General features: G+C 41.5%; 1 protein-coding gene across 2 annotated transcripts in view; it reads right to left on the reverse strand.

Moving 5' to 3' along the window:
* Positions 1-9,516, reverse strand: part of LOC138852564 (long neurotoxin 1-like) — a 58,439-nt gene that overhangs the window by 47,866 nt on the left and 1,057 nt on the right. Inside the window, exon 1 of one of the 2 annotated variants that reach the window (XM_070084093.1) lies at positions 23-494. The exons of the other annotated variant lie outside the window; for it this stretch is intronic. The gene's annotated coding sequence lies outside the window, so the exon portion shown is untranslated. Of the gene's footprint in view, positions 1-22; positions 495-9,516 lie in introns of those variants that run through there. 2 annotated transcript variants of the gene reach the window in all.

The raw sequence follows: 9,516 nt of genomic DNA on the forward strand, positions 1-9,516 counted from the left end.
TAGGATAAGAAAGTTAACTCACCTGAGCTATACTTCAGTAAATTATCTCCTGCAGAGCGGCTCTCCAGTGACTTTTATTTTCAGTAATAAATTAAGTGACTATCTTCCAGGATCGAGCTATAATTAAATCAGTTTGTAATACGATTAAGTGAATAAAAAAATATACCGCATGTATTTGTTTATGTGAATCTTTTTTGATTTATTGAGTAAATAAAATCAGTAACCCACGTAATTACAACATAATACATATGCGGAAAAGTTTGTTTCTTCTTATAGATCAACTTAAATATTGACCACACGATCCAAGACGCAGTTAATCAGGGTTCAAGAATATTTTGGAAATGTTCAGTTCAATATTGGGTTGGTGATGGTGCAGTAAGTGTTCACAAGACTGCATATGCTCACACCAGCACCACCACACAACATACTGAGTCACTGGTGTGAGAACACTTGAAGTTACTTTATCATAAGTCGCAGAGAATATACTCCCTCAATGACAGTCAGGCACACACTGAGCTCTCTTGCTAGCCAGCTCGTTTGATTTCTCTCTCTCGCTCTCTCTCTCACACGTCAGGTTCATCTTAGAGAATACAACACTGGTATGGAACTCACGCCTGCAACGAAGCTTGTTACAGAGCTAAAGCATACGATCTACGACAGTAGATCTAACGACATTGGGAGGACAGAATAACTAGGGGAGATATAACATACAAAAACACTCAGAGGAATTGATATGGTAGGAAGGAAGAGGTTGTTTGATCGGCAAGGAATAGGTACTCTGGGGTACAGCTGGAAATTAAAGATGCAGGTGATTTACAACGATGTCAGAAATTATTTCATCACTCTCAGAGTTCTTGGAAAGTGGAATGATCTCGATGAAGTGATGGAGGCAACCTCCATACATAGTTTCAAGAGCAGGTATGGTAGAGGTTAAGAGGAAGCTATCTGGCAAGCGACTAGTTTAGGGGCAGGGTCAGGAGCTAGGATTCTGCCCCTGCAACCCCATATAAGTAAGTAAGTAAGTAAGTTTATTCAGGTATACACAAATACAGTTACATAGAATTATCATACATAGCAGCATATGTGTAGAGAACCTAGGATAACCCAAAAAAGTCAGACAGAGTGACTTATTTCCATTGGGGTCCTTTTACCTTATTATTATAATATAAAGGTTATAATATTTTCTTATTATTCTATAATGAAAATAACATCTTATTATCATACTAAAAAGACTATCTACTACACGAGGGTCATTAAGACTATCTGCAATACGAGGGTCATTACTAGGAATAAGGTAAAATTTACACGTATGTTAGCTAAAAAATAGAAAATCATTCCCCTCCCTTTCTGTAGCTACATTCATCAGACACCTTTTGGCACTCCTCTTGAGCTGGTTCATGCTATGACTGGCTTTGACATGTGCAGGCAGTCTGTTCCATTCCTTTATTGCTGTACAATAAAAGGTGTTTGAAGTCTGGCCAATGACTGTGGGTACTACAAAGTTGTGCTCTCTCCCCCTAGTACTATGATTGCTTTGGTTCCCAACCTTGACAAAATTGACAGCAAGATATTCTGGACACTGTTTGTGAGCAATTTTATAAACATGATTTAGCTTCAGTTGTCTTACTCTGTCTTCAACATTCAGCATATCCAACTGCTGTAATTCATCCTGGCCTACATGCTCTCTTGGTCCCAGCCCCAGGATGAATCTTACGATTTTGTTTTAGGTGATTTGCAGTCTATCTTTCAGTTTTTTTTGTCAAGGCAGAGTACCATGAAGAGCAAGCGTAATCCATATGGCATTGTATAAGGGCTAGACATAAGGTCCTGCGAGCCTCAGTAGGTAGACACTGTGCTTGTCTATACAGGAACTTCAGTCTGGCATTCACTTTCTTTACTACACTGTTCCCTATCAATTCTCCTGACATGCATGGGTCAAAGGGGATTCCCAGATATTTTACTGATGAAACCAAAGTGATGGGCTCCCAATTACACTGGACATTAAAATTATTTACCCTTCTCAGTTTATGTTTCGTGCCAAAGAGAATGGCTTCAGTTTTCCCGAGGTGTAATGATAGTTTGTTGTCTACTAACCATTTGCTGCAGGACTCCAGTTCCAGTGTTAAAACATCAGCTATATCTTGTGGGTCTTTACCTGACACTAACAGGGCACTGTCATCTGCATACAGTAGGAGTTTGCAGTTGACACTGATAGGCATGTCATTGACATAACATAAGAATAATAAGGGACCTAGAATACTACCTTGGGGAACTCCACATGCTATCGGCAGGGGTTCTGATTCCATTTTGTTGATTTTTGACAATTTGTCTCCTGTTGCTAAGGTAGGACTTAAACCAGTCTACATAACCTATACCGATAGCTTGAAGTTTCTTACATAATATATTGTGGTTGACAGTATCGAAGGCCTTTTGCAGGTCTAAGGTTACCATACCTATGAGGTTCCCCTTTGACATTTCAGTTCTCAGGTAATCCATCAGATTAATTAGGGAGGTGTCGGTTAAGTAAGATCTTCTAAAGCCCGATTGATAGCTATGGAGAATGTTGTTGTCATTAAGGTCTTAACTACTTGAGAGTACACCGCCCTCTCTTGAATTTTGGATATTATACTGAGTATACTAACAAGCCTATAGTTGCTGACATCAGACCTACTATTTTTCTTGAAGATAGGAGTAACTCTGGCCTCCTTGAACCCCTCAGGTACGGTATTAGTGGCGATTGATAGATTTATTATGTGAGCAATAGGGATTGACAGTTCAGAAGCACCATCTTTTAGGAACTTAGACGGGATGTTATCAGGGCCTGTGCTCTTAGTTGGGTTTAACCTGCTTAGTTTTTTTTTTTAATAAAGTCATGAGATACACTTACTAGTTGACAACTGTTTGGGGTTACCCCTTTATTGGTATAGTATGTTTGAAACTTATCAGAGTCTGTGTTAAAGGTATTTGATGCAGCTGGTAGTTTACTTACTAGTGTTGATGCAACAGATGTGTAGTAGGAATTAAAGCAATTTGCCACCTTAGATGTTTCGTGGCATACCTCATTATCGATAGTGAGTACTATGTTAGACCTATCTACTGGCTTATGGCTATACCCCAACTGTTTTAGTTGTTGCCAGAGCTTTCTGGGGTTATGCTTATACTCTTCAATTTTTGAGCAGTAGTGCTTTGCCTTTGCTCCTTTTATAAGTCTCTGTACTCTTCCTCACCCTTTGGAATTCATTTAGTGCTGCAATATCCTGTCTGTTTGCTTTAAATCTTTTTAGCAGCTGGTCTCTGAATTTCATATTATCTAATATCTCAGTAGTCATCCAGGGCTCAGTTCTTCGTTTAAACCTAACCTCTTTAACTGGTGCAATACACACACACAAAACACACACACACACACACACACACACACACACACACACACACACACACACACACACACACACACACACACACACACACACACACACACGCACACACACACACACACACACACACAAAACACACACACACATACACACACGAAACACACACAGCAGCGAAAAGGCGGGGCCAGGCGCTGTGAATCGACCCCAGCAACCACAAATAGGTTAGGTTAGGTAAGGTTCTTCATGAAACAGGACAAGTGTTTCCTGATGCGCCGTTGAAGCTTTTGATCATCTGACCGAGGCCTTCTGCTGGATTACCTGGACAGAGTTCCGGGGGTCAACGCCCCCGCGGCCCGGTCTGTGACCAGGCCTCCTGGTGGATCAGAGCCTGATAAACCAGGCTGTTACTGCTGGCTGCACGCAATCCAACGTACGAGCCACAGCCCGGCTGGTCAGGTACTGACTTTAGGTCCTTGTCCAGTGCCAGCTTGAAGACTGCCAGGGGTCTATTGGTAATCCCCCTTATATATGCTGGGAGGCGGTTGAACAGTCTCGGGCCCCTGACACTTATTGTATTGTCTCTTAACGTGCTAGTGACACCCCTGCTTTTCATTGAGGGAATGTTGCATCCTCTGCCGAGTCTTTTGCTTTCGTTGTGGGTGATTTTCGTGTGCAAGTTTGGTACTAGTCCCTCTAGGATTTTCCAGGTGTATATAATCATGTATCTCTCCCGCCTGCATTCCAGGGAGTTCAGGTTCAGGAACTTCAAGCGCTCCCAGTAACTGAGGTGTTTTATCTCCGTTATGCGCGCCGTGAAGGTTCTCTGTACATTTTCTAGGTCAGCAATTTCACCTGCCCTGAAAGGTGCTGTTAGTGTGCAGCAATATTCCAGCCTAGATGGAACAAGCGACCTGAAGAGTGTCATCATGGGCTTGGGATCCCTAGTTTTGAAGGTTCTCATTCTCCATCCTGTCATTTTTCTAGCAGATGCGATTGATACAATATTATGGTCCTTGAAGGTGAGATCCTCCGACATGATCACTCCCAGGTCTTTGACGTTGGTTTTTTCGCTCTATTTTGTGGCCGGAATTTGTTTTGTACTCTGATGAAGATTTAATTTCCTCATGTTTGCTATATCAGAGTAATTGAAATTTCTAATCTTTGAACTTCATATTGTTTTCTGCAGCCCACTGAAAGATTTGGTTGATGTCCGCCTGGAGCCTTGCAGTGTCTGCAATGGAAGACACTGTCATGCAGATTCGGGTGTCATCTGCAAAGGAAGACACGATGCTGTGGCTGACATCCTTGTCTATGCCAGATATGAGGATGAGAAACAAGATGGGAGCGAGTACTGTGCCTTGTGGAACAGAGTTTTTCACTGTAGCTGCCTCGGACTTTACTCTGTTGACTACTACTCTTTGTGTTCTGTTTGTGAGGAAATTATAGATCCATCTACCAACTTTTCCTGTTATGCTTTTTAGCACGCATTTTGTGGGTTATTACGCCATGGTCACACTTGTCGAAGGCTTTTGCAAAGTCTGTATATATTACTTCTGCATTCTTTTTGTCTTCTAGTGCATCTAGGACCTTGTCATAGTGATCCAGTAGTTGAGACAGACAGGAGCGACCTGCTCTAAACCCATGTTGCCCTGGGTTGTGTAATTGATGGGTATCTAGATGGGTGGCGATCTTGCTTCTTAGGACCCTTTCAAAGATTTTTATGATATGGGATGTTAGTGCTATCGGTCTGTAGTTCTTTGCTATTGCTTTACTGCCCCCTTTGTGGAGTGGGGCTATGTCTGTTGATTTTGGTAACTGCGGGACGACCCCCATGTCCATGCTCCCTCTCCATAGGATGGTAAAAGCTCGTGATAGGGGCTTCTTGCAGTTCTTGATGAACACGGAGTTCCATGAGTCTGGCCCTGGGGCAGAGTGCATGGGCATGTCATTTATCGCTTGTTCGAAGTCATTTGGCATCAGGATAATATCAGATAGGCTTGTGTTAACTAAATTCTGTGGCTCTCTTATAAACAATTCATTTTGATCTTCGACTCTCAGTCTGGTTAGAGGCTTGCTAAAAACTGAGTCATTTATCGGGACTTGAGTAGCTCACTCATTTCCTTGCTGTCATCTGTGTAGGATCCATCTTGTTTAAGTAGGGGTCCAATACTGGATGTTGTTCTCGACTTTGATTTGGCATAAGAAAAGAAATACTTAGGGTTTCTTTCGATTTCATTTATGGCTTTTAGTTCTTCCCACGATTCCTGACTCCTATAAGATTCCTTTAGCTTAAGTTCGATGTTTACTATTTCTCTGACCAGTGACTTCCTACGCATTTCAGATAAATTGGCCTCTTTTAGCCGCTCTGTTATTCTTTTCCGTCGCCTGTAAAGGGAGTGCCTGTCTCTTTCTGTTTTACATCTACTCCTCCTTTTTCTTAAAGGAATAAGCCTTGAGCATACATCGAGTGCCACCGAGTTAATCTGTTCTAGGCATAAGTTGGGGGTCTGTGTTGCTTAGTCTATCTTCCCAGCTTTTATCGTTTAGGACTTGGTTTACTTGGTCCCTTTATGTTCTTGTTATTGAATGTTGAATTTGGTGAAGGCTCTCTTGTGACTAATCTCATTTTTACCGGTCATAATTATAACCATTAATCTATAAACACAAATAGATGAGTACACACACACACACACACACACACACACACACACACACACACACACACACACACAGGTAGGACTTCAAAGAGACCTGGATAGGCTGGACACCTGGTCCAGCAACTGGCTTCTCGAATTTAACCCCGCCAAATGCAAAGTCGTGAAGATCGGGGAAAGGCAAAGAAGACCGCAGACAGAGTATAGGCTAGGTGGCCAAAGACTGCAAACCTCACTCTAGGAGAAAGATCCTGGGGTGAGTATAACACCGAGCACGTCTCCTGAAGCACACATCAACCAAATAACTGCTGCAGCATATGGGTGCCTCGCAAATCTGAGAATAGCGTTCCAATACCTTAGTAAGGAATCGTTCAAGACACTGTACACCATGTACGTCAGGCCCATACTGGAGTATGCAGCACCTGTTTGGAACCCACACTTGATCAAGCACTTCAAGAAATTAGAGAAAGTGTAAAGGTTTGTGACAAGGTTAGTTCCAGAGCTAAGGGGAATGTCCTATGAAGAAAGGTTAAGGGAAATCGGCCTGACGACACTGGAGGACAGGAGAGTTAGGGGAGACATGATAACAGCAAACAAAATACTGCGCGGAATAGACAAGGTGGACAGAAACAGGATGTTCCAGAGAGGGGACACAGCAACAAGGAGTCACAATTGGAAGCTGAAGACCCAGATGAGTTGTTACAAAAAATGCGATTCTAAAAGCTTAGAGATCTCCAGTGAATACTAGAAAGGACTGCCCTTCTAGCATCCAGCCTGTTACTGGGTTTTCGTAACAAGTAGTCAGTATCCTTGTCCAATTATCCATTAGAATTCAGTATGAATTATTAGTGCTTTAGGATTATAACTGGTAGGCTACTAAATAGAGAAATTAAAATTTAATAAATTTATTAAGTCTAGAGGTATATTATCAAATTAAATTAAATTAAATTAATCACAGTAATCAAAATAATATCACTTCTCTCGAGTACAATATTATTGTGCTGAAAGCACATATCACATTTATAATTCTTAAGTACCGTCTGGTACATTAACATTTAATAAAATATTACAAATATGTACAAGTAAGTTTGTAAGTATGTGTGTAAGTGCTCTAAGTAGTTCGCTATGTCTCACGACTCGACTAGACTTAAACAAGTGACTGACAAAGTCCTCAAATAAACTAACTACTTGACCGACTGGCAACCAGAACAGTCTGCTTGAACAAAAAAGAATGCTAAGCCCGATAGCAATACAACAAGCAGCTGCGACACAATCAGGACAAGGAGATAATATAACGACTCTAAGTAGGGACCCTCAGCAGATCCTCCACAAAAGTCACAAAACTCCCATACTACTGAATCTAAGTTCAGAATAAGAAAATCCCCGACTGTGACAGTACACAGATACCAGTACAAGTTAGGTCAGAAGCTACAGCTCAGGACCTGAGTTGCTCAGAGTGTCTATGCGACACACAACCTCAGTACAACGTCGAAAATCACTAAGTCTATACAATGTTCTGTGAACAGAGTTCTACAGAACTAACAAGAATAATGAGACAGACAATCTGTCCAACCACCAAGAGTGTCTAGACCAGACTGAATACTTCAGGCGAGGTGAGGACACCCCCCTCGATCACGTGATAGCTCCGTGGACAGCTGCAGCTCAGAAACAGAAGCCGGCAGGGAAACGAGCAAAGAGCAATAATTACAGTAGTTAGACAATCAAGACTTGAACTGAGCACATATGTTACATCCTACCTAACAAAAGGAAGCTAAGTCAAATAACAATATAAAGCAATACATTTACGATTTAGCTATTATCGCAAATACAAGCAATATAAAATTATATGAAAAGGTAATATTCACCAAAGTACCTACTACACAAGCCATCGATCTCTTGCACAGGAAAATTGACGATTCACTTGATCTTCCCATTCCAGCCAGCGATTTATTTCATCGACCTTGTTGAACTATGTGTTGGCTTTACGTGTTTCTCTTTCGAAAATCATCTCTTTCAGCAGACTTTTGGACTACCCATGGGTTCGCCACTCAGTGCGGTCCTGGCGAACCTATACATGGAACATCTAGAAGCCGAACGTTTCTCCACCATTATTCCTTCGTCTGTCACCTGGCTCCGTTATGTTGACGATATTCTCCTCATAACTCCTAAACGCTTCAACGTTCAAGCTCTCCAAGACAAGCTCAACCAGGTCGAGCCTTCAGTCCAGTTCACACTTGAAGAAGAAGTCGACAACACTCTTCCTTTCCTTGATGTTCTGCTCTGCAAAGCTGACCACGAACTTCGTTTTAAAGTCTATCGAAAACCCACCAACCAAAACGACCTTCTTCACTTTTACTCTCACCACGACACCAAAACCAAACGTGGTGTAATTATAGGCTTCTTCCTGCGTGCACTCAGAATCTGCAGCAATGAGTTCCTTGAAGAAGAATGCACGATAATTGAACAAGTATTTTCTAAACTCCACTATCCTCGTCACTTCATCAGAGACTGCAGACGACGGGCATTAAACATCTTCAACACACCCAGAGAAGACACTGCCGAGAAGAGATACATAGTCCTCCCCACCAACTCCATTGCCAAACACGTTTCCAACATCTTTTCCAATACCTCCTTTCAAGTATCTACCTCCACAACTACGACCATCAAGGACATTACCAGTGATAGACAGGACAAGTTTCCACCCTCTGCAGGGGTATACATAATCCCTTGTAATGACTGCAACAAGTTATACGTGGGCGAAACATCAAGGGACCTCCAAACACATATTTCAGAACACCAATACGCAAGCAGGTCTGACGACACAAGGAATGCCTGTGTACAAGACCGTAATTCACACAACCACTTGATAAACTACAGAAACTCAAGACTCATCGCCACAGAAGACAACACTCAATACCGAAGAATCCTGGAATCATCACTTATTTCTATATCCGACAACTTCACCCAGAATAGTGGCTTCTATAACATAGCTGAACCACTTGCCAAGAAACTTCTTCATCGCTATCCCACATAAGAACACTGTAGAAGGTCTGCTCACAAACTTATCCAATCTCATTTACAAGCTACCCAAGATTTTAGACTCTACAACCCCACTCGGTACATCATCAGATGCAGCATTCTCCACCTGACCTCAGCATTAATGTTTTATCACTGATTTCATCATTGCTTAGTTAATCTTAAGTTAATTTTAAGCCAGCCCGTAATGCTATGCATAGTATAAGTGGCTTTGGCATGCTGCTCTTATCTGTATTTTTTTGTACCTCTGTATGTGTGCTCAAATTGGAAATAAATAAATAAATAAATAAATAAATAAATGCTCTGCTCAAGTAAGCCAATAATGTCAACTAATCCTGTCTGACTTTTTTTGGGGGGTATCCTAGGCATTTTACACATATGTTACTATGTATAATAATTTTTGTTACCGTATTGAGGTGTACCTATACCTGAATAAACTTACTTAATTATTA

The sequence above is a fragment of the Cherax quadricarinatus genome, chromosome 11 (assembly GCF_038502225.1).
Source record: "Cherax quadricarinatus isolate ZL_2023a chromosome 11, ASM3850222v1, whole genome shotgun sequence".
Taxonomy (NCBI): Eukaryota; Metazoa; Arthropoda; class Malacostraca; order Decapoda; family Parastacidae; genus Cherax; species Cherax quadricarinatus.